General features: G+C 32.1%; 1 long non-coding RNA gene across 1 annotated transcript; it reads right to left on the reverse strand.

The window, feature by feature from the left end:
• Nucleotides 1-3,056: 3,056 nt before the first annotated feature.
• LOC139872596 (uncharacterized) lies at nucleotides 3,057-5,943 on the reverse strand. Its single transcript, XR_011767096.1, has 3 exons — nucleotides 5,886-5,943; nucleotides 3,399-5,140; nucleotides 3,057-3,303 (listed from the first exon to the last, which is right to left on the reverse strand). It is a non-coding gene; the product is annotated as an uncharacterized lncRNA (long non-coding RNA).
• Between the last annotated feature and the right edge of the window lie 205 nt (nucleotides 5,944-6,148).

Below are 6,148 nucleotides of genomic sequence, written 5' to 3' on the forward strand. Positions count from 1 at the left end.
TTTCATCTAATCAAAAGAATATTTTAGGGTAAATAAAGATTTTCTTAATGTTATGCTACACCCATGCCATATTATAAAGTCTAATTAATTAAAGTGTTAAATTTCATATATCTTATTACATACTAGTTAAAGACCCGCGATTTCGCGGGGTTTATGAAATGATCGAATTTGATAGAGTATTTGTTAGGTTGATTAAAAAGCAAACAATATTAGATAAACCACAAAAGGTTGTGATATATTCAATAACATAAATAGACCTATAATACGTTGCACATATTTAACTATCAAATGATTCTAATAAGAAATGAATATGAGTAAAAATACATACGAAGCTGAAATTAAATGATTTACTTTATCATGGATGGAAATACTAAATAGATACATATATAACTATTTCATTAGAATGAGCGTCACAAGAATTGACCCATTATATAGACCCACGAATTCGCGGAGATTTTTGAGGGATGAATCGCCATTGATTTGTATGAATCACTATATCTTGTATAATATTTGTTAGGTTTATAATAATAAATTGATTCAGTTGCAATATTAGTGTTACCTGACTTATAATCAATGTAGGTTTTTTGAATCCAAAAACAATACATATAAAATAAAATTGAAAGTCTAACACTGTAAAAAAGGCTAACATCCATTTCTCTAAGAACAGACCCGCGAATTCGCGGAATTGGTTAAAATAATTTGTTGCCATAAAGTAAACAGATCACATATGATAATATTAGGTAATCCTAACCTAAACCCTAAACACTATAATCTAAATCATAAAATCTAAACCTTACACCCTAAAATCTAAACTCTACACCTTAAACCCTAAACTCTTTTAAATCCTTTGATTTAAAAACTAAATCTAAACTCTAACCCTAAACCCTAAACCCTAAACCCTAAACCCTAAATCCTAAACTCTAAAATCCAAACCCTGGAATCTAAACCCGAAACCCTAAACCCTAAATCTAAACCCTAAACCCTAAATCTAAACCCAAAACCCTACACCCTAAACCCTAAATCCAAACCCTAAACCCTAACTTAAACCCTAAATCTAAACCCTAAACCCTACACCCTAAATCTAAACCCTAAACCCTAACCTAACTCCTAAAAACTCTAAACCCTAACCCTAAGCCCTAAAATATAAACCCTAAACCCTAGAATCTAAACCCTAAAATATAAATGCTAAACCCTAGAATCTAAACCTTAAACCTAAACCTAAACCCAAAACCCTACACCCTTTAATCTAAACCCTAAACCCTAACCTAAACCCTAAACCTAAACCCAAAACCCTAAACCTAAACTCTAAACCCTAAAATGTAAACCCTGAACCCTAAATCTAACCCCTAAACCCTAACCTAAACCTTAAACGCTAAATCTAAACCCTAAACCTAAACCCTAAACACTAAACCTAAACCCTAAACCCTAGAATCTAAACCCTAAACCTAAACCTAAACCCTAAACCTAAACCCAAAACCCTACACCCTATAATCTAAACCCTAAACCCTAATTAACCTAAACCCTAAATCTAAACCCAAAACCCTAAACAAATTAATACCTACACGTAAAAGCATGTCTATTTATATTTTACAATATTATGTTATGAAAGTAAAGGTTACACAGACAAACAGCTCTTTTTAAATTGATTATAGCAGGAAGCTGCTAGATCATAGGGTATCCTTTGAAGATACACAAATTTCATTGAAACTCTAAGACCCAAATCTTCGATTGTTGATCAGATTCGAGTTGCGAATTGAGATTTAGGGAGAAAAAGGATTCTCGTGAGTAGGGTAGAATTGTTAAGCTGAAGAACCCTAATAACAAATACGGAGTATTAATCGAGAAGAATATGAAAGGGGGTTTATTATTTAAGAAGGGTATTTTAGAGAAGGTGTGTATTTTAACTTGATTTATTACCTAAAATGTTTATTAGTTCTAATACTAAATGCAGAGAATGGATAGAAACAAAATCACATGATGACTATATGACTGCTATCAGCTAGTATAACATTTGTATTCCCACCTCTGATCCTCCTTTGGAGGATCAAGGATCAGCTAAGCCCATAATGACCCTTCAAAATCACTTACCTGTTGTTATGTTGTTACCAAAATGAATAAGAAGAATATATACACCCGTTTGAGTGTATGTATTGTACAATTAGCAATAGTTTAGTATTAGTGTGCATTGATGTTACCTTCGTACATCAGGGATAGGAGGTCAAACATAACTTGTTGATATATAATTTTTTTTTAAAAACATGTTACAGAAAACTCTAATACCTCAATGTATCATTTGATGAAGGAGAGGTCTCAAACTACATGACTATGTTTGCCCCATAATCAAACTGGTGTTGTAAATCCAACACATCAGACAATCAATACCCAGAACATACATACAAACCTAAACTGATGTTGTTAACAATAATAATAAGAAATCAACTAAAATACATTTTAATACTATTAGATATACTATGTAAATAAATGAATATCTATAACAGAGTTTTACATTTTAATAAATTATATGCATGTTTTATTTAATTTTTAAATAACTAATGGTACAACGTCTTACAATAACGTCACGTCCAGACAAAATGAATGGTAAAGGCCCCTCGTAGTTGTTTTCGGTTTTTTTGATCTCTTGTGTTATTAGTTTGTTGGTGTTATTAGTTTGTTGGGATTCACTTATTGGGTTGTATTTTAGGGTATACTCGTCATTTTGTTTAATTTACTTAGTTTGGTTGTGGTTGCTCATTGTATGACCGTTCTCGTTTTGGCTCGCTTTGAGTTAGCTAAGTTATAGGTTGTTTACTCTTTTCGAACATTAACGATCGTTGGATTGGTGTATCAATTTATAGAAGATGAAGGTATTCTATTTTTAATAGTATTCGTTATTTTAGTAAAAAAAACAAAAATTAAGCTAATTTCAATCAAAATAACCCTATTGAGGTACTTGATGCCCCACCAAGTCATAGTGTAGACTTCGCAAAGATTATAGAATCACATATACATTACATTTATCTTTCTTGATCAAAACCAAAGAAAAAAAGAATACCAAAATTGTCTTTTTCCATCAATAATATTCCAAACCACTATATTGGCAATTCATTTTAAATGATTAATACACAACAAAAGATTTAATAAAACCATATAACTTTAGATGATTAACTTCATGAAAGTAAAATACAAAATTTAATGGGTCAAAATGCTAAAAGAGTGTAAGATATATAATCAAAAACCCTAACAATTGCTTATGGTTGTCTACCTTCCGTGCCAACATTGGTTCCGTCTTCCATCTGTATATACCTGCAAGAAAATATTATGTGTGATGATTTACCTTCAGTCCGGTACAATTAATATTCTAGATTACTAATTAGTAAAATGAATTGGCAAGAACCAACCTTATACATCTCAATTCTCGAGCTCTATCCTTTAAAACCACTGACACAAAGTCATAGTTTATCATTCATGAGAATGGCAATATTATAGCTACATTAAATATTTAGTCAGATAAATAGTTAAACAGTTGCTAATAATAAGGCAGAAATTTAGAAATATTGTAGTAAGTATATAGGGATTATGAATAACACTCATTATAGGTTGTTCAACATAACACCATGCTTATACACTACATATATACTTAATAGTTACAAACCACAGTCTACACACCGAACCATCCATCAGACCCAAAACAGTTATTAACACCAACAACTTTTCACCTTCTTACGTACAATGCTTTATTGCTAGGTGATTATATGATTATATGGCATTCAGGAAGTAAACCGCCACCTTACTGGCCTTGCAACAATGATATGCGATAAATGAGAATAAAAAAACAACACCCGGTCCCACGAATGTAGGGTATGGAGGATGCGAGAAATGAGAATTCTGAAAAAAAAATCAATTAAAACTTTTTTTCAAAAGATATACAACTTTTGATGTCTAATGCATATGATGTATAAAAAAAAATGCATATGATGTATAAGTTTATAATATTCTTGAAAAAGCATAGGTTTTGTGTATAGGGGCGGAACATCTCTAATGCAGGAGGGGTGGTTGCCCCACCTAGGTTTTGTTTTCTAATTATCAATTTATACGTGTGGTCAGTGAAGGAAAGTTATGTGTATTTCTTTGACGTAATGTGTCAATTAATCCGTTAACCCGAAATAAATTAAAACTTAATTTATTATATAAATACCAACCCACCTACCTAAATTTCAAACTAATACTCGTTTGACCCATTTGCCTAAATTTTATAGAGCAGAGTAGGTTCTATATTCAAGGGTTAAAGCATAATCATAAATTTTTTATCTTTATGGTCATATACCAATATGATCAAACCCTGAATTTAAAAATAAAAACATATATTTATATATATAGTATAGATGATGAATAACAAAACTTAAAAACATATATTTATATCTATATTTTGGTTAAAACTTCTTTTGAAGAGTAACCCGCCCATTTTACCAACTTCAGTGACACAAATATTGGCCTTAGAAGAAGTGACAGTTTAATGCGCATATATACAATAGTAGTAATCAATATAGAGATGATTAAGCAGTTACCGCCAACACTATAATGATTTGAGCAAACGACAACAGCTTGAGCATAGACAGGAGGAGAACGGCGGTGGAAGGTGTGATGGGCGTGCAAATTTATATCGTGTTAGTCGTCCCACTGTCCAAATCCAGTAATATTAGTTTCTGATCACCTGCACCTGCTACAAGTTCATGCTCAAAATCCCATATGCACAACTTAAATTCTGATATAATATCATTTATGAACGATTTCACCGTCTATCCTCGATTCCAACATCTTATCTAGATCTCGAAACCAGCATGCACAACTTCTAGAAGGTGGTGGGACAAAAGGATTGAAGTTTTTGATGTGTCCGTTTTTAGAGAAGTGTGTTTGTATTTATGTGACAACGATTAAAAACAAATCTGGTGAAGATATCAGGCAATCGACATATAGAAGATATTTAAAATTATATTATTTTTGTTTATAAAGATTCTTTTGTTTGGATACGGACCTTTTCCACAAAATCCTCCAAGCCTATGAACAACAGCTTTAACACTTGAAGCCGCTACAAGGACTGAAATTGCAATCCAAGCCCCGAATGGATGGATCGGCATATGTCCTATTGCATACAAATAAATGAATAGGTAAATAACACATGTAGATCAAATATTAATAGAAATATAGGTATATTGTTACATGTATATTGTTATTAAAAATATGAACGTATGCACACAATTCCATTGCTCGACTTCTAAATCAGCATCTGGTCCCGTTCACATATCTCTCCATATCCACCGAGTTTCACAAGTAATTAAATCGACGAATGGGGTTGATTCTCATACTTGTATATGCTAACTGAAGCATCTCATATTTGTGTATGCGGCCCGATAATCTTCACCACAATGGTAGAAGGTAAATGATACAAATGAGAAGACGATGACCTGAGAAAAACCTAGGTGTTATGATGCAGAAGCTCAGAGTGATCTTTCAATTAGTGCTCGCGAGCCGAGACCCATGTGCACCATCGCTGGATTCTTCCTGCTTGAAACAACTTTCATATGTTGTACATGGTTGATAGTCTCCCTTTGTACATAGTTTATCTATATGTTGTATTTCATATTTCATTACATGAAATATGAATAACAAATCTAACCCATGTTACATTTTCAATACCAGTTTCATACACAACGAATGTGTTGAGCATGATTATAAAACATGAATTCGTAGATAGCATGCATAAAAGGTAAACAAAAATTCAATTTATTTTCCACCCATAAAAGGCTAAGAGATCAAACAAATCCTAAATCAACCCACTTGATCGAGTATACGGGTCAAAATTAATTTAGAAAAGAAGTTGGTGTTACCGTCTGATAATGATCCATCGATGTCTTCGCAACTGTGATAACATAGAACCCATTTTTCATTACATCCCAACATATCACCTGCAATCATTATAATAGTTACTCTTATCAAAAATAAAAAAGAACAAATAATTTTGTTGCACAACCAACTACTCTTATAAAATCATAGTCATTGATAAACCCTGTCATCGATTGATCGATAAACCATAGAAATTTCAGATACAATAATTTATAAATGTGCATTTAACCAGGTGTGAAATGTGAAC

Source organism: Rutidosis leptorrhynchoides, chromosome 10, assembly GCF_046630445.1.
Source record: "Rutidosis leptorrhynchoides isolate AG116_Rl617_1_P2 chromosome 10, CSIRO_AGI_Rlap_v1, whole genome shotgun sequence".
NCBI lineage: Eukaryota > Viridiplantae > Streptophyta > Magnoliopsida > Asterales > Asteraceae > Rutidosis > Rutidosis leptorrhynchoides.